The 21,049-nt window shown below is 31.9% G+C and overlaps 1 protein-coding gene across 2 annotated transcripts in view; it reads left to right on the top strand.

Annotated features, from left to right (window-relative positions):
- The window catches only part of Sulf1 (Extracellular sulfatase Sulf1), a 280,791-nt gene that overhangs the window by 104,238 nt on the left and 155,504 nt on the right, over positions 1–21,049 (top strand). For both annotated transcript variants that reach the window (XM_072526791.1, XM_072526790.1), the window contains exon 2: positions 4,945–5,023. The gene's annotated coding sequence lies outside the window, so the exon portion shown is untranslated. The remainder of the gene's footprint in view (positions 1–4,944; positions 5,024–21,049) is intronic.

Here is a 21,049-nt window from a genome sequence, read left to right as displayed (position 1 = left end):
AAGATACCATCAAAACGAAACAGATGCTAAGGGTTGCCGAAATGAAAACCCTAAGAACAATAGTGGGCAAAACAAAAAGGAACAGGGTGAGAAATACATACGTCAGAGAGCAGTGCAAAATTCAAGATATTGTAAGATGGGGAAGGCAGCGTAAGAGGATGTGGTAGAATCATGTAAGACGAATGGATGAGAATAGACTCCCAAAAATTGCCCTAGAAAACAACCCGCCCGGTTCAAGACCTCCCGGAAGACCACCTAAAGCATAGAGGGATAGTTGCAATGTACCTCCAGGAAATTGACCAGGGGCTGCTTCAGAATTAAACAGATCGAAAGATCTCCAAGAAATAGAAGAAGAAGAAGAATATCAAAGTATAAAGATATTTACTCTCAATGTTTAAGTTTTAAGGTTGTTTTATTGTTTGATTAAAACTTTAATTCTTTTTTTACCTACTGTATTTCAAGGTATTTTGTTGTTGTTTTTATCACGGTTACTAATCTTTTATTCTTTTTAGGTGTCAGTGATTTTATTCTGTAAAAGACTAAAGATATTCGTTTTCCCGTATTTTAAGTAAATAATAGTAGTTTTGTTGTCATTACTGAAAAATTCAGTAATACTAAATATCTTCAACACATGTAACTAGCTATTATATGCGCAGATCTAAAAAATAATAAATTCAAAAACTATTACAACATTCAAAAAACATTTATTCAAACATTCACTATGGCAATTTGATGGAAAGATTATCACATAATGCTATATTACAACTGAAAGTCCTTATTCACTACTTAAACTTAAACAAACAGTGCAATTGACAGATAAATTTTCAGGTCATTCCTTGGTTTGTAGAGAACAAGTTTTCAAATCGAGTGGTTTTTATTAAAAAAGGTGGAATAATAGTGTGGTATTCCTTTTATATTGATATGTGCAGATATTTAATATTATTATTATTACATACTAGCATATTCATTAAATATCATTATCTTATAATCATATATTACTTTCATCCTCTCACTAGAACGAATAGCGTTATTGCCCCCAGCTGAAAGTTTATGGTAGAAAGTAAATAGAAGTTTAAAGCACAGTTCAATAAGGTTACATCTCGGATAGTGATCAGAAATTGTGCCGGAAATACAAAAGACAAGTGGTTTGAAAACTCCGCGAAGTCGAAGGGTCATCAACTACGATTGAGAATAAGTAGAAGAAGACTATGTACAGGTATGGCAATCTTCTTCGGAAACCCGTTTTCAAAGTACCTACCCGGCCAATACACAATGGTTTTTTTCTGTTACCATCAATGGTTTGGGTCTTATTTATTCGATACACCGAGAAAAAATTTTATTTTCCAATCGAGTAACCAGTTGAATTATGATATTTAATTTAAGTAGCACATTTATGTAATGTTTACATGTTGGTGGAACATATAAAATATGCCCAATAACATTAACTTCAATAAAAAATTTAATTTCCTTATATGGTTAAAAAAATTATCTCCTACGCCGTGAATGTCTAGTTAATTTAAATATCTATAAAAAGTTTTGATGAAGTCCAAGAATATACAATGACACTTTATTTGTATTTGGGAGAGAGTTACAAACTTCATTTAAGTATGTAAAATGCTTACAAAGTGGACAAAAAAACTTTTATAAGAATCTATAATTTACATGGTTTTCTTTATTTTTATCATCATGTAAAAGGTCCGAATACAATAGGAATAGGTTTCTAAATTTATATTATTAGCTGACATTGGCGTACCTTGGTTTAATGATTACACATTTTTTGCATTTTTTAACAAGCTTTATAAGTTTCTGCCACTTTTCTGCACTGATTTCTTTAAGAGAGATTTTTCACAATATATTTTAATATAGCCCATTTTATCTCTATTTTTCCATGTCACATATAAGTTCATAGAGTTTCTCTAGTGGTCTGATAAGTAAGCTCATTCGCCAATTAGGGTACTACTATCTCAAAAAAAATTTGTTATAGAAGGTCTAATAGGTGATCTGTGGTCTAATCTATTTTGGGCATGTGTGTAAAATTTTTACGTAATGCAGCCATTAATATAGTTTTCACAGTTGCATAAATTTGACGTGTTTGGAAAATGACGCATATGGAGAAAAACTATTTTCGATCTCTCAATGAACATCATTTGAGAAATGAAACGTTGAAGAAAATACAAGAAAAAATGGATAAATAATATTATGGAACTAATGCTCCTTCAGATTTCACTGTTAAATTTTGGTTCAATGAATTTCGTAGTAGACGTATGTCTATATTAGATGACAGGCCTATGGCATTAGATGACCTACTGGACAGGCTACCACACCGGAAAATGTGAAGAAAGTCCAGCAAATGCTTTTAATTGATTGTAAAGTGAAGGTGTGTGAAGTCATATGTTGAAGGAAGTTTTGAATATGAAAAAATTATCCTGCCCATGGATGTCGCGTTTGATTGACCAAATACATTATCGTGTGACCAATTCCCAGCTGTGTTTGGACTCATCAACCGCAATTCGTTAGACTTTTGGCGTCGATTGGTGAACCTTTGTTGAAACCTGGATCCACAGCTACACAACATAGAACAAAATAAACGCACAGCAGTCGACTCAAGCCGGCAAAAGTACTTTGAGGCGAAAAGAAGTGACTGAATGGGTAGGAAAGGTTATGGCCACTGTATTTTGAGATTGCAAAAGCATAATTTTAATTAACTGTCCTAAAAAAGTAAAACTATTAATTATTATTTATATATAAATTATATATATATATATATATATATATATATATATATATATATATATATATATATATATATATTTATATAGGTAAAAATATTATAGTGCATTATTGGATACATTGCAGTGGTAACTCAGTGAGAAACGGTTCCATATGCAGAAGAAATGGTGTTTCTCCATCAAGATAGTGCAAGATAATGCAACGGCTCACAAGAGCATTATGTTAATGGCAAAAATTCATGAGTTGGGCTTCAAATTGCTTTCTTCTCTGGCTTATTTTCCTAATTTGACCACCTCCGATTATTATGTGTTCCCAAATCTGAAGAAATGGTGAGTAAATAAAAGTCATCTCGAACGAAGTGATAATTGACGAAACAAACACCTATTTTGCTGAGCTTCCAAAATAGTATTATTCGGACGGCATAAAGCAGTTGGAGAATGTCTGAAATCATGGTCTTGAGCTAAAAGGAGGCTATATTGAAGGACGTGTACGAACTCATCACTATATAGCCCCCCATAAAATTATTAGACCCTCGGAGATATAGTAAACTGATCACCGGCATCCTTTAGAGATTGGTAAACTCATCACCGCAGATAGGTAAACTCATCACCGGGATTTTTGCCTGGTTTCTAATGCGAAAGATTGCCTCTTACCTGTTATACTTCTCGTTTATGTGATAATTTAATAAATTCAGGAATTATTTTAAGCAAGTTGCTTTAAAATTTAACTGAGATATTAATATGTCTCACGGTGTGGCCTATTAGATGTATATGCCAATCTAAATGTTTTTGAGATCTAAAAATTTAGTTACATAGGATTTCGATAGTGAACTTTAAAATGAAAATATTTGTCAACATGAGCTATTTTTGTTTATATCGGAAGTAGTCCCATCTTCGTTATTTGATTTTCATTGCATTTTTATATTTCTCATTGAATTCTCGAGATAATTTGTTAAGCATACATTTGGTATAAGTCTTACTGTTTTGGCGTTATTTGACTATCTTGAAAATAATAGACGATTTTGGACAGGAAGTAAATATAAAATGCATAAAAAATAGGAAAAGCTAAAAACTTGAGTGTGCTATTATTGCATTGAAGTCGAAGGAAACTTAATTTTTTACACGTGCAAAGCTTTACATTTTATGGCATCATTGGCGGAAATTTTTAAATTTGAAGTAATCAGCAATGTATTTATTGTGACAGAATGCATCAAAATGCTTAACTACAGTTTCCTGTACTTTATCTTTCAATGACTTGTACAAAAATTCCACAATTAGAGTGCTTTTAAAAGCAATTTTTTTACATTTTTTGGTTACTTTTCGCCATTATTTGTAGGAGTCAGATGAGTTGTTCATTTAATTTTATACACATCATAACAACTAACCTCAATTAGAGTAAGATACAAAATAATTTTTATTCTGTAATTTGTACTAATTTTGTTTATTGTAGCACCCTGATGATGCAGATAAAGATTTGCGAAAGCTTGGTAGACTAAAAAGAGTACTTCTTTGTCCTATCTTCAGCTGCACACCCAAATAGTCTAAGTGATTAGCGTTGACTACAAGCGTTTATCGCTTTTTTAGTATATATATATATATATATATATATATATATATATATATATATATATATATATATATATATATGTATAGTCTAGTATAGAGTCCAATTAAGTCGGTACCATATGGAAAAATTTTTTATTTTTAGTTTTATGAAAAAAAATTTATTCTCTAGTTCTGAATGATCTTCAATTCATCAGAATCAGATATTAGTATTCTTCAGTCATTTACGCGGTTCGTTAAACAACATGAATTTTATTAAGACTTGAGAATATCCACAATTCATTTTTTTGGCAACCGCGTATACAACTAAAAAATATCTGATCATTGTATTCTAGGTTTTAGATCATTCAAAACTTTTTATGTAACATAATTATTTTATATAACAAAATTCATAAAACTAAAAATAAAAAGGTTTCGCATTTAATTGGATACCCTGTATATATACAGGGTGTTTGGTAGGTCGATGGAAATTTTTTAAGGGATAATAGGGGACGCCATTTGCAAAATTTTTTACTAATAATGTATCGCTCAAACTGTTACTGTTCTTTGACAGTGAGTTGTTACTCTCACTTAGTATCAAATAAAGTTTAACTGCTTTTTTGAATTTATGATGGTAAGAACAGACATAAAAATAAATTTTTTCATTTTACAGATTGTTTCCTACGCCGTTGAAGTGACTTTAAAACTACTGAAAGGGCTTTGATTTCAACAGCAGGACGGTATTGGATCGGGTATGTATTTTCTTATTTTTTGTTTATTTTTAATTCACACTCACAGTATTTAAACAATACATATTATATACAAAGAGATATACATTTAAATAAATTTAATATTCTATTAGAAAAAAAAAGAAAACACACTTTAGATAACCTCAATAGAAATAATGTCATTTTAGCGACAGTTGTCAATCTATCAAATAGACATTTAAATGCAACGGAAAATTTAATTTTGTCAAACGGTCTAAACTTTGCTATTACTCAGCCATCCATTCCAAAATTAGACATAATAAGCTCAGTGGAAAAAACATCTCAATGTTTACCAACCCACGAAAAGGAAGAATACAGAGTATTATGTAAACTTGAACTGGAAAGGTCTATTAAAATTGAACAAAACATAAGCAAAGAGGAACTAAAGTCTATAAGAACTTTTAAAAAATAACGACTCCATAATCATCCTGCCAGCAGACAAGGGGAATGCAACTGTGATAATGGATAAAATTCAATATGAGAACAAAATTAAAGATCTAATAATACATATTAAAGTAGGATATCATATTTATATATATATATATATATATATATATATATATATATATACATATATATATATATATATATATATATATACATATATATATATATATATATATATATATATATATATATATTTATTATAGTATATTTTTTTGATAGTTGAGCTATATTTCTTCTTTATGTATGATGACAAATAAGCGTGATATGTTAGCTAAAATAGATAAATTAAACAAAAAATAAATAAATAAAAAAAAAGCTCTATACACTAAATAAAACTTTTTCTTTACCACAATATCCCTACTAAATAGCAGAAATCATTTCTATAATGTTTTTTCAGCAAAATTTTATTTCCGAGTGGTAAGAATTATAGATCGGAGTGTCATAATAACTGACAAACTTAAAGTAGATGTCTTCCTGAAAATTCTCCTGAAAAAATTAAGAATTTTAAGTGAATTTCTAAAGATATAACAATAGTGAAGAGTTGAAAGGTGAAAGAGTATCCGTAAAGCGTCCGCGTCTAAGTCAAGCCAAAGATATCAGCCAAACATTCAATGAAAATTACATAAATACTTTCACATTTATTGTGATTCTTTTGAAGAAGTATATTTAAGGCAAAATCTCATTTACGAGTGCCAACTGATTCTTATTTTGAAAAAGATTATGGTTCACACAACTTAGTAAATGCTGTTCCAACGTGTACTAAAAGATTTATTAAAAATATTACTAAGCTCTTTTTGGATATTACTATTAAAATATAATAAAATAAAAAAGTGGCTTCACGGGGATTTGCACCCGGAGAATCATATCTCTAGAATTTGTAGACTGTTGAGCCGCCATACTTCGTAAAGAAAAATTGTATTCCATGTGTATTTTATTTATTAGATTAGTTACCTAACCGGTTTTATTTTTTGATTATCTCAGGCAAATGTTCAGCAGCAAAATTGGAAGATATGCGCAAATTGATCTGTAGTACGAGTAATGACGATATTTATTTTATTGTAAGGATCCCTTGTTGGAATATCCCTTTCCACTATTTCCTATTTCTTACTTTGTTTTGCTGTTTGTAGTTTTTAGTTCTTCCATATATATATTTTTTCATTTTACTACAGTATTATTAGTTTTACAGCTATCTCAGTCTTCGTGCTTTTATGAAAATATCCCGTTCACCTCTTCTCCAACTCTGCATTTGTTCTTTTTACCCTTTATAGTTTATATTCTCTAAATATTTTTGTACCAAGTACCAAATATTCTTGAACCAAAATTTGTTTTGATTTAATCATGGTCCAAGTTTTGTTATCATATAAAACTAACGCTTTATCACTGTCTTATACGTTCTTACATACCGTGGCTTCTGGGTATTCGAATTTTCTATCTCCTCAAACGTGTATGTTTTTCCTTCAACTGTTTGTATTGTCAGATACTGTTCTTGTAAGTACGCCTGGTTTGTCTATTTCGTATATTTAGTCTTTGCCTATTTCTCTATACTTTTTTTCTTCTGATCTTTGTATTACTTATCTTATCTTTAATTTCCGTTTGCTGCTAGATAGTACTAAAACAAATCAGCCAATACTAGGCACTGGTGTTTCTGTTGGGATAAGATTCTTGATTTATTAATTTCTGCTTTTCTTATGATATTTTCAAGAATAATATTGAATTGCGACGATGATAGTTTCTTCACCACTTATCCTTATTCTATTCGCCCTTTTATGGAATGTTAATTTTGCCATTCTTATTGGCTTTTTACTTTGACAATTACTTTGAGAAAGCATATGATATAGTTCCTCGAGAGATTCTGTGGTGGACACTCGATAAGAAATGAGTCCCCGGATAATATGTAAAGATTGTGAGAGACATGTATGAGGACGTGACAACTAGTGTTAGGACAGGTGTGTAAGAAACTGATAAATTTCAAGTGAAAGTAGGATTACAACAAGACTCGGTGTTTAGTCCTTATTTATTCTCATTAGTGTTGGATCAGCGAAACTGCATGGTAACATTACAGGTGCTTAACATAGTATTCTGATGATGTAGTGTTAGTAAGAAATAGTGAAAGAGATTTAGAACAAAAACTGGAACTGTGAAGACAAGCTCTTGGGGAAAATGTTTAAAACTTAGTAGGGTAAAAATACAGTATTTGGAATGATCATTTAAATATTGAGTTGGAGTTCCTAAGATGTACGGAACTGAAGTACCTAACTACCTAGTTAACCTAATAAGAAATCTGTATGATAAAAACTCAGCCAAAGTTAAAGTACACGGAATATATTCAGATGCGTTCAAATCAAAGAAAGGAACTAGACAGGGTTGCATACTATCACCATTATTATATAACATATATTCTGAATATATAATAAGAAAAGTACTAGACGAATGGAGGAATCACTATAGGAGGCAAAAAAATGAGCAACCTGCGATACGCAGATGACACACTTATACTAGTAGCGAATGTAGCCGAAATGATTACCATCATTAAAAGGCTAAGCCGAATAAGCGAAAAATTTGTATTTCAGATCAACACTGAAAAACAAAAATAACAATCGTAGAAAGAGCAAATAATAATTACCGCACATATACCAAGTAATGAATTTCTAAGTAGTAGACATATTTGTATACTTGGGCTCCCTGATAACCAACAATGTCGATTAGACTAGCAATGACCCGAAGCGCAATAGCTAAACTGATTAAAATATGGAAAGACCGAACAATAACAAGAAATACTAAGCTCAGGTTGATCAATGCCCTTATTTTTCCCATTGCTAGATACCAGCTGACTCAAAAAAATCGATAGGAGTGAGATCGAAGCCTTCGAAATATAGACCTATAGAAGAAGTCTACGCATGTCCTGGACAGAACATAAAACCAACTTGTCAATTCTGGAAGAGCTTCATATAAAAGATAGGCTATTAAAAAAAGTAAACCGAGACTACCTGATTTACTTCGACCACATAGCTAAAAGAACGGGGACCACGGAACTATTGGTAGTAGAAGGGAAGGGGAAGATCAAGAGGAAGATCTCCAACTGGATAGGCAGACGACCAAATGAAGTCTCTGGTGGGAAAATCCCTACATGAAGCCGTCTATTTGGCACAGGATCGCAGCCAATGAAGACAATAAGCTAATAATATTTAGAGTATATAAGGGCTTAACGAATGAGGAGGAGGAGGACGGAACTAAATGTTGGGCAGTTAAAAAGAAAGAGGAGAAACAGATACCAGTGGTAGAAATTAGAATGCTTAAATGGATGACTGGAGTGACAAAAAGGATAAAATTAAGAATATATAGGGGTAAGAGGTAAGAGTATATTAGGAGAAGATTGGGGTGGTACCAAGTTATGCCAAAATGAGTGAGCATAGGTTAAGATGGTTTCGTCATGTTCAGCGTCGCGATGTTAATCACCCGTTATGAAGAACTACTGGATCTCCGGGTTTCTGTGACGAGTAGGAGAGGAAGACCAAAGAAGACGTTTAGGAGCAGCTTAGGCACGACATGTCGGTTAAAGGGAATTGATATTGGTATGACTCAAGATAGACTTATAGAGAAATGTAATAAGGGAAGCCGACCTCGCATAGAGATAATGCCAAAGAGAATAATGATTAGCTTTTAACTGATACTCATAAGCGGAAATCGAAACGTCAAAATATACGTATTTTCAACTGACATTGTAAATAGTTTCCATGAAAGATAGTAAATAATAAAAATGTCACAAGAAAATAGCTTCAGAATCATATTTCCTGTTTAATCTGTTAAAAGCTTTTTAAAGTCAATAAAACCATCGTGGATTTACCATTTCCTGAGATAGATGATAAAGTATTTTATAGGCTACGTTCAACCATGTGAGAAGAATATTTGGTGGCATCTGTGAAAATGGTGTTTGGAGTAGGAGGTACAACTGCGAGATATATCACAGATATAAACATACATTTGGTGGTAAAGATGCAGTATCCTTTATCAAAATAGGAAGACTAAGATGGGCAGGACACCTGGCTAGATCACAGCAGAACAACCCTCCTAGAAGAATCCTTATGTCACAAACTGTGGGAAGTAGAAGTAGGGGTAGGCCAAAACTCAGATGGAGGGATGGTGTAGATGAGGATGGTAGACAAATAGGCGCAGCAAACTGGCAACAGTTGGCAATTAATTGAACTGACTGGCGTAATAGACTCGGTAAGGTCGAGGCTCTTTTATAGGGCTGTAGCACCAATGATGATGATGACGTTCAACCATTTACCCCTTTAATTTGGACACATGCTAACCATTTTTTGTGAAGTGCACACAGTGTAGCTTTAGTCGACTCATTCAGTATAATGTTATTGTGCTCATATCTTTTTTAGGAATTTCTGTATGTAAGTAACTTATATTGGTCTTTCGTATGAAATCATTTTGACTTACACTTTATTGCTCCTTAGACTTTTTTTACTTTTTAGCTTTTTTTATTACGTTACGTTACAATTTGGATTCCGCGATACCTTAGGCACCCGAGAAGCTCTATTCGCTATACAAGTGCTTATCCAGAGGTGCAGGGATGTCAACTGTGATGTATATATATTTTTTTATCGACTACAAAAAGGCATTTAATAGAGTAAAACATAACAGGCTCATATCCATCTTGAAAGAAGCAGGCTTGGATGATAGAGACTTGCGAATTATATATCATTTATATTATAGTCGACACGTAATTTCGTGAGAAAATTTATAGGAACCAGAGGAGTAAAATACTACTAAAATGGCAACACTGTTAGAGTTACCACTACTTTATTGAACAGTATCGTAGATATCTAATTTTTAATTAAAGAAAAGTTTTTATTTTTATTTAAGAAAATGTTTCATTTTCTATAAAGTTTAAATAAAAAATATTGGTGTTGTTAACTTCTGTGATATATCTAGGAAGTGATAACAATAATCGACTCGGCTAAATAGAACTTATTGTAAAATAACAATACCTATAAAAAATTGTTAATAAAAGTAATTATCACATACAATTAAATAAATTTTTTATGTACAAGTATTTTAGTATACGAACGTTTTAATAACACAACTGCTCATAAGTTTTAAAACTTATGATCACATTTTATCCCTGATAACTTAGTTATTGTAATAAAAAAAATAAAGAATTAATTTTTTAAATTATATACAGCGTATTCTATTAACAACTTTGGTTTGACACCGTGTGAGAGAAGACTTAGTATCTCAATAATTTAAAAATGGGTAATAGGTCTAAAACTTTTATGAACATCTTTTTTTATATATCTAGCAGGTATTTTATAATAACTTAACCTGTACTTTGATTATTTTAAATTAAATTATGTTGTATGTTTTTGTTCTATCATGAAGTGTATTTGTACTCTATTTTCAAAGATATATAAGCAAAACGAGAATTTGTACAATTACAATAAAAATAAAGGTTTCAACTAACACCTAGTTGGAAATAAGAACTTAATAATCTACTCATAATCACTGTTATCACTAGTATCAGTTGTATCTTCTATATTTATAGTTCATTTGGTTAATGCTGGTAAATATTTAACATAGTCATTTTCCACTGCGATTACATGTTTGATTACACTTTTCCAGTTGGTTGCTGTGATCTTTGTGACTTCTCTTCTAATTAACTGGAGAGCAGTAGACAAAAATTTAGGAGCCACGTTTCTTCTTCTTCTATTATCTTTAAGTTGTGTCCATATTAACTCTATTGGGTTCAATTTACAATAGTAAGGAGGAAGTAATTGTAATACTGGGCATACCAAGCACGGTATGCCCATTACTGCGAGTACAGTTATCAACAACATATTCCTTCTGGTACTGTCTACTGTCAACAACTTCCAACAATTCCTTTTTACTATATGATGCTTCAAAGTACAAATCTTTCTCAAACAAATTCTCGAATTTGTAATTTGTTTCAAGTAATATTTGGAATTTTCTCATTAATCTTGAATAATATGATACGTTGTCCATGATAATCACACTATATTTAGGTAATCTCGGAAGAAGAGGTTCCTTTAATATTGTTTTGTAGGTATTAATAATACATCATCGATCCATCTATTTTCTCCACCGCAGTGTAAAATTATAATTCTCTGTCCTGTCATGTAGGTAAGATGTTTCTCCTATAGTCTTGTAGCAGATTGCTTTGGACACTCTGATAAATATGTTTCTACAATTGCTTCTGATTTAGACAATTTAGAACACAATTCTTCATAAACATGTTTCAGCATATGTTTGGATGGTATCATCAGAGAGGTATTGAAAATGTCGCTTACATTTTACTACACGGCTTTGTAAAGATATTCCAATTGATTAGAGGGTTCCGCTGGCTCTTCAGCTGCAGAAGTTAGTTTTATAAAAACTAACTTCTGTTTTTTTCTTCAAAAAAAACATTAAACGTTTACATCTATGGTTCCTGAGTTGAACTTTTTTTATACTTCATTTCCATCATATTGATAGCTGAAAGCATTATAATTGACGCTCGAACTTCTTGTGCGATATATATGTATGTATATATATATATATATATATATATATATATATATATATATATATATATATATATATATACATGTAAAATTATAATTCTGTCCTTTATTGGGCGGTAATGAATTAGAACACTTTTTGTTATTATTCGTCCAACTTTTTTCACGGTGTCATGAATACCATACCAGGTTTCATCCAAATAAACAATATTTCGTTTAAAAATAAAGTTTAAAATAATATAAAATATTATACCTGCCTACCCAATTGTAAACCACTGGACGGTCGAAACGAAATTTATTGGGATAAACTACTTTATGGTTTCGGTTGCTCAGGCAAAAATTGTTATCTTACGCAGAAAATGCATCGATGATAACTTTATCTGAGCGACTGTACATATTTTACCAGGCTCATCTAAATGTAAATATCGATGAGAATATTAAAACTTTGTATTATTATACATGTTAGTCATTGATAATTTTGCAGTTAATAACTACTCCTGGTAGAGTACTTTTATTTTATTTTTTATTGTCTGCTTTTATTACAGATAAATATATTTTTACACAGTCTCACCGAAATACGAGGCGACTATACAACCAAACTACCACATTAAAGTAGATGACCAGTTAACAGAGACAATCTCCATAGATAGAGGAGTGAGACAAGGATGCAATCTGTCTCCAGTGCTATTTAACATGTACTCGGAGCGTATCTTCGAGCAAGCACTTGGACAACTAGAGGAAGGCGTCTTAGTTAACGGAGTGCGTCTAAACAACATGAGATATGCCGACGACGCAGTAGTTTTTGCAGATAGCCTAGATGGTTTATAAACAATAATGTCGCGCATACCAGATATAAGTCGAGAATATGGGCTGGATCTCAATATGAACAAAACAAAGTACATGGTAGTTAGTAAGCGCGAAATATTAAATACACATCTTTGAGTAAACCAACAGCAAATTGACAGGGTAAACAGCTATACATATCTTGGTAGTAACATAAACAGTCACTGATGAGACCACTCTACTGAAATAAAACAACGCATAGGGTAAGCAAGATCAGCGTTCGTAAAGATGAAGTCCCTTTTCAGAAGTCACGATTTACCACTTAGTACCAAAATCTCTATCATCAGATGCTATGTATTTTCTACATTATTATACGGAGTAGAGGCATGGACGCTCTCGAAAGCTTCTTTAGGAAAGCTCGAGGCCTTCGAGATGTGATGTTACAGGCGCATCTTACGAATTTCATGGAAGGATCGTGTGACTTATATTGAGGTCCTACGTAGAATGGGCAAGGAGTGCGAGATCACTAACACATTCAAAGAGCGCAAATTAGAATATCTTGGCCATGTTATGAGAAATGATTGGAGATATAGCTTATTGCAACTCATTTTTCAGGGCAAGGTATTTGGAGAGAGAGGACCAGGGAGAAGAAGAATATCTTGGCTTCAAAACCTAAGAAAGTGGTTCAATACGTTTACAACCGTACTATTCCACATACCTGCAAGTAAAGTTAGGATAGCTATGCTGATCGCCAACATCCGGAACGGATAGGCACAGTAAGAAGAAGAAGAATTTCATAAATCCTGTACATATTTAAAAATTAGAAAATTTCATAATTGCGTCCAATGAATTTTCAACAAGTTATAAATGGAAAATGATTACATAACGCATTCAACTTTAATTTTTTTATTTATGCATTCTTTTTACCTAAAAATTAGCATATAATGAATACATCAAGGTCTACCTAACGATTATTGAACAAAGATTAAAATAATGTTATTTATAAGATAAATTCATTTACTGTCATCCAAATCATCTCTAATTAATGTGATTGATTTATTTGACCTGCACTAAAATAATTGTGGTTATCCTATCAATTGCCATTAATCAAAATATTTACGTGTCTTACATAGAGATTGTCGACAACGAAAAAAACATTAAGCAATAAAAGTCATTTATCTTTAGATTGCGTGTAATTGTATTTGTTTGTCTGTGTTACATTTCAAGAACGACACAATTTAATACACCATTCCTGTGGCAGTAGCTGATTGCTGATAATAAAAATCTAAATCGATCCTATAAATATTTTAAATATTCTTTAGATTTTGAACGTTTTTACATAGTAAACAGTTTTACTATGCAGCGATTAAAATAAGCAACTAATAGAAATAATAAGTCTATAAAAATTAAAATACATCGTGGGCGTACTGGGAAAATCCACAAAAGTAAACTTGGGAAAAACGCATTTTAAACCTCTTAAAAATCAGGTACACTGGCTATTCAAGTTTTGGTCCTGTGCTGGATATGATTTTGAAGGATGTTAACCACAGGTAGTGTGCACATACATACACGTAACAATATTTTGAAAAACATTATTTTATTCATGAAAACTGTGACAAATATGGAGTTGATTTTCCTTGTCAGTGAATGTACCTATTTAGTATAACGGTTGAAGCATTTAAATCTATAAATTAATATTATTTATGGGGTAAAACCTTTTATAATAAAAGAGAAAAAAGTCTTAAATCTTTATATTATTGAAAAACAGATATACAGAGAGTTAAGTTCAGACATTTACTCCGAAAGAATTGTGATCACCTTATGTCCTCTGTGGTATTACTGTCCGTCCTCAACAGCTGGTTCAAGTATGACATCTATTACCAGTTTTGATGTGGGAAGAGACCTATACCAACCTCGAAATTCATCTGGTATAATGTTTTTGCACAATTAAATCAATCTTCTGAATTCTGATAGGTAGCTGTTTTTTGTAAATCATGGGTAAATCTTTTTGTTGATTTGTTGGCTTCCCCTTTCCGTTAATATAAATTGAGCGGTAGGAGTCGGTATGTCTATACTTGTATTGAATTATGCCTAATTCTTGCTTGGAGTATTTTAAGCATTTAATTAGTAACCAGTTAACAACCGTTCCAGTTTCGTCTATAGATTTACTTTTAATAAGACATTTTGAAAGTTGCTTCAAATCATAAAAATCTGTGTACTTTAGTTCTGTAATTTTGTACGGTTTGGAATTTTTTGATTTTCGCGTAGATCGGGCTATCCGAAAAATATTTAACCAATCGTTCATTGAATGCATACTTTTTTGCTTTTTCTATCGCACTATATATGGAATCAGCTTCCATGTGACTGTGCCCTCCAGAAATTTATGTTCTATAACGTCAATATGTGAATTGTTCACTGCATAGAACAAAAGGGCTACCACATGTTGATTTCTGGTTTGTCCTAAACATGTACCAGACCAAAATGCTATTTCAGTTACTTGTGAAGACAACTGGGTAATATATTTAGAACTTCCTCGTTTGCTATTTATTTCAGTCCAGCAATAACAACTTGCTTCTTGGTATGATTGGTATACAGATTGAACGAATTTAAAACGGAACATACGAAATCAATGTATTTCGGGTCAACTCCGCTCTAGGTGATTGGCCAACAAAAGGTTGTCAAATAATTATATTATAAAAATCCAATACTTCAGCGGGCTGCTGGATTCTGAACTCATTCAAGAACAAGTCAAAACTCCACCCAAATAGGTTGCCTAGAATCACTGTGAAAACTAGACTACACAAGCAGTTAAGCAATTATTATGCTGTCAAACCACCTATCGCTTAGTTATAGTCCAAGAGATAGAGCCGAAATTTTGAACTGATCAGTAATATGACATTTCTCTATTGGAATATATTCATTGTAACTAGGTTAAGACTTTGCCTTACAGGCGGACGCCCCTCGTGGTACAGGGGGTGGCTATACAGGGGTGAAGTTGTCATTTTTTTTCGGAAAAATTAACGATCGATAATATGGCTGAAAATTTGCCCAGAGTAAGATCTTGGTATAACTAGATGAAATCCCAAAGGGCGGACGCGAGAGTGGATACATAAGGGGTGGCGGACAGGGGTGAAATGGCAATTTTTTGGGGAAAAATTAACGATAAGTAATATGTCCGCCATTTTCATGGCTCATTATTTAGCCCCTAAAAACTCTAAATTCAAAAGGGCGGACAGCTGGGTTGGTACAGAGAGCCATAAAACGGGGTCAAATGTACCACTTGCCTGCGCATTTTAGGTCTCGGTAACAATTTTCAAACTGATTTTATTATGATACTTTTATACCGATTGATTTGAAAATTTGTCTGCTCACTTCTGTTACTATTCTGAGAAGCGTCAATTAGAGCTTTCCTCAAAATTTTCCAAAAAAATTTCCGTAAATGAAAATTTTCGTAATTTTTTGAGGTAAAATCTAATTTGTAGAATCCTTTCGATTTTCTGTAAGTTATACCATGATTTTTTCCAAAAATTTTCAAACGATTTTTCCGATAAGAAAAAAAAATTTAGAAAAACTTTTCTAAAACATTTGATAAAACTCTACGTCATCGTCTGAATCTTTTATAGAATATTTTGTAGTTTTAAAATGATATTATGATAATGTTTTTTTTTTCAAACTAAGGTCATATTTACTTTACAAATCATCTTATATTTTTGGTATAACAAATAGTAATTTTACTTATTTTTTATTACAATAAAAAGGTATTTAAATTTATATTGCATAAATAATGGTTGTTCAGATATAAGAAAAATTTGATTTATTATTACATTAATAATCAAATACAAAATATATTATTTCTATTTATCAATAGGTAAAATTAAATTTGTAGAATTCATTTAACATTTTACAAATAATTATTAATAAAAATCAATTTAATAGTGGAATTATCAATTTTTTAAGTTTTGAAATTTACTTTGTAAATATTTTCAATATTTTTTTTAACTTTCAAATTGATTGAATTTTTTTTTATTAGTTAATTATAATTTTACAAATTCTGATTGGACATTAATTTTGCATCATTATTATTTTAAAATATTAAAATAATAATGATGCGCGTTCCATTTAGATCAGTAATTCTAGACGCATGCGCTAAATGTAATAAGTATCAAGATGCTTTTATCCAACTTGGTGAAACTGACTTCGGTTGTAATGAAGGTTTTGAAACCTTAGAAACTTTCATATGTCACTTATATGGAACAGGACTGAAGAGAAAAATTCCAAAAAGAAAAGTAAACGATGTCAGATTTTCACTATTTAACCGGCAGTATAAGTTGCATGATGTGAACGAGCCTTTTAAAAAAAAAACTAAAAACTTTCGATGCTTCAAGCTTACCACCATGTCAAGATGAATTACACCAACATCTACTGCGAGCTCATTATATTTCAAATATTTGGACAAATGCTCATAAAAAAGTACCAACAGAATTGATTGTTGAAGAACATGGTTGGGAGTTTGAAGATGAAACATATAAATGCAAATGGTTTATTAGTGGACCTCAGATGCCAGAATCAGTTCGAGAAGTAGTGATTGAAAATGAAGCAGATAATGAATGTGATATTATTGAAAGTGAAAGTGACGAGGATGATGAATGTGATGACATCAATGAGAGTGAGAAAAATGACGAAATTTTTAAAGTTTTTCTAAATTTTTGTTTTCTTATCGGAAAAATCGTTTGAAAATTTTTGGAAAAAAATCATGGTATAACTGACAGAAAATCGAAAGGATTCTACAAATTAGATTTTACCTCAAAAAATTACGAAAATTTTCATTAACGGAAGTTTTTTTTGGAAAATTTTGAGGAAAACTCTACTTGACGCTTCTCAGAATAGTAACAGAAGTGAGCATACAAATTTTCAAATCAATCGGTATAAAAATATCATAATAAAATCAGTTTGAAAATTGTTACCGAGAAACCCAGCTGTCCGCTCTTTTGGATTTAGAGTTTTTAGGGGCTAAATAATGAGCCATTAAAATGGCGGACATATTACTTATCGTTAATTTTTCTCCAAAAAATTGCAACTTCACCCCTGTCCGCCACCCCTTATGTATCCATTCTCGCGTCCGCCCTTTGGGATTTTGTCTAGTGATACCAAGATCTTACTCTGGGCAAATTTTCAGCCATATTATCGATCGTTAATTTTTCCGAAAAAAATGACAACTTCATCCCTGTATAGCCACCCCCTGTACCACGAGGGGCGTTCGCCTGTAAGGCAAAGGCTTAACCCAGTTACAATGAATATATTCCAATAGAGAAATGTCATATTACTGATCAGTTCAAAATTTCGGCTCTATCTCTCCGACTATTAGGCAAGCTCCTCTTTCCTTTAAAGGAGACAGATAGTTGAACGATATTTTATACAATGTCTATCACCGGGTATGGATTTATTTTTGTCCAAGTTTGATATTGGTTAACTATTTAAAATGCAGTTCAAACAGACATATATTAAATTGTATGTTCCGTTTTAAATTCGTTCAATCTGTATAGTCAAATTGTATACACATAATTTTCGAGAGTAATACATTGGGCTAACATCTGAACTTGGTATCTGTAACACAGATTGTAAATCAAAGGTTGCATATACAAAATTATTGTCTTGCAAAAATCTTTGTAAATGATGCTGTGGTAGAGTCTTTTTATTTACATTTTCAGCTGTAATTGGCTTATACGTTTCACATATTTCATGTTTCATTGATCCTTTTTCGGCTTAAAAAATGAATAATTATAATTTCGGCTAAATATTCGTTTGTAAGTTATCAATGACACTGTTGGTTTTCCTTCCATTTCCCATTTTTTGGTATACAACTGATACATTTTGGATATAGACAATTTGCTATCCAAATACTGCCTTTTACTGTCTCGTCGGGAGTAATGCGATTTCAGTGTGGGAAAACTTTCTATGTGGCTTACTTTTATTGACAGGAGACGATATACCCCTTTTGTCACTGCCAACAAAATTTCCAGATGGACCTTTGTGTTTAAAGACATTTAGAACAACGCAGTTACTAATGTTAAGTGTTTTTAAGAAGAAAGACTGGCATATACGACGTTTGGCTTTATTCTTCTAAAAATGGTATTGTTTAGAATTTTTACGAATAACTGAGTCATCATTTTTGCCTATTTTTCTTTCTGGACTTTTTACGGTATTGTTACATAAAACAAAATCTTTCTGTCTGACAAAATCAAGCTTCCAGTATGCCAAACACATCACTTTCAAAGCGACAATTTTGACCCTCAACTGGTTGAGTTTTCTTAGCTAGTCGGTTTTTTGCTTAATTTCATATTCTAAACCCTGACTTCATCTTTTCCTCGCAACATTACATTTCCAAGTTTTAGGATTGCTTTCTTTCCACCTATGTAATTTATTTATTGGACTCAGACCACTATAGTGTTTTCAGAGCTGCTCGGCGAAGACAGAGATGAATCCCTATTATACGTTGGATCGTTGACGAAATCGTCACTAAATGGATCTACAACATAAACACTAAAATTAACGAGTTATACTTGAAAGCTTTATTAGTTTTATACCGGACAGGGGAGTTGTAATTCTACATATTTTCGTACTTTTCGGACACACGTTCCTACAACAGTTTAGTTCCAACCAAGTTACGCTAGTTTTGTGCAAATTCCAACTGAAATATATCGGTTAATACCATCAAAAATGAAATTATTTGCTCTTCTTCGAAATCCTGCATAATGTTAGGTTATTATAACATTTAAGTAAATATTGTGTCTCAGAGGGACCACATTGTAGTTTTCTCCCTTCTAATGGCCCAAGCTGAAACAGTAGCCATCGTTTATAATATTAACTTCACCACTACCAATTTAATGTTTAAATTTTTTATGCATACCTGGAATCGCGGTATAAAAATTCAATCTGTTTAACCCTTCGCAGGTAAAGGTCCTCATAGACGAGATTTCTATATAGAGATATTGACAGGTAGGGAACAGAAGGTAAGTATATGTATATGAAAACGAGGCTAGTGACCAGATGTAAATACAATACGTCGCCAGTTTTTATGCCGCCAGTTTTTTATATATCAGAGCCGGTTTAAGGTCGACTAGCTAAGATGTTATGAGCAATTTTAAATATTCGAAGCGGATAGTATTATTAAAGAGGAAATTCTCGAAATAACTACATGAAAGAAATGGAAAAATACGAGAAAACTGTGACCTTATAGTTTCGAAGATTTAACCTATTTTCTTGTAAATTTTTATATATGTTCCTCTTCTTTATTTTTTTCTGGATGTCGTTTGATCACTACCAGGACTCTTTAATTTCAAACCGTTTCCTTAAGATTTTCTAAATATTTCAATCGGAGTATTTAATAATACCAGCTATATTTTTCCAAATTGTATTAAGGATAATTGTATTAGGATTCTTTTCTTGTTCCAACTAACTTTTTCTACGAATTTTGACTTGAATATACCGTTCTAAAACTGTTTTCTTGTGGCATGTTTAACTTAGATATTATTTTATGTGATATTAAAATACAATTGATTGCACAGTTTGCCAAAAACTAGAAAGGACTTTGAAAATCCTACAATCGGCATACCCACTTGATGTGCAGCAAAATTACCGGAAATTATCTTAGGCGGAGAAATAAACTCGGCCTGTAAACTACGTTTAAAAATCACTTAGTCCAGGCATTCGTCCATCGCTTTCTCTCCAAATACTTTTTCTGCCTGTTCTCTGTGTCGACCGGCAAAATTTCGAAAGTCTTTCCTAGTCTTGAGTAATATTGAGACTTACATTTTGTGTTTGCTATTGTTTGCTTTTGTGAGAGCGTTGAATAATAAACTGCTCCGGAGCACCCAGCTGTGGGGCACCGTGAGCAACTTAAACTTTAATATTCTTCAATGGTTCCAAAATAAAACTTTTAGGAAGAGGAAGACCTACTAGTTAGTGCCTTTATTCAAAGAAGTGACATCACTAAATTTCATGAACGAACAAATAAATATTTCAACACACTTTCAAAACAACAATTTGACAACAATAATGGAATATCTAGGTAGATTTATAAATGTTATCATTCCAAAATGTTACAATAAAGGCATTTATAAGAGATGGATTTGACCGTTACTTGATGAAAATTCATTTGATCTAACAATAAAATACTGAAAACTTTTATTTTCAGCACCTCCACAGAATTTGCCATATTGGTATGCCATTTGGTATGGCAACGTGTACCAAAAAA

This window comes from Diabrotica undecimpunctata, chromosome 3 (genome assembly GCF_040954645.1).
Source record: "Diabrotica undecimpunctata isolate CICGRU chromosome 3, icDiaUnde3, whole genome shotgun sequence".
NCBI lineage: Eukaryota > Metazoa > Arthropoda > Insecta > Coleoptera > Chrysomelidae > Diabrotica > Diabrotica undecimpunctata.
Note: the sequence above shows the minus strand (reverse complement) of the source record. Positions and strands in the feature narration are given on the sequence as shown.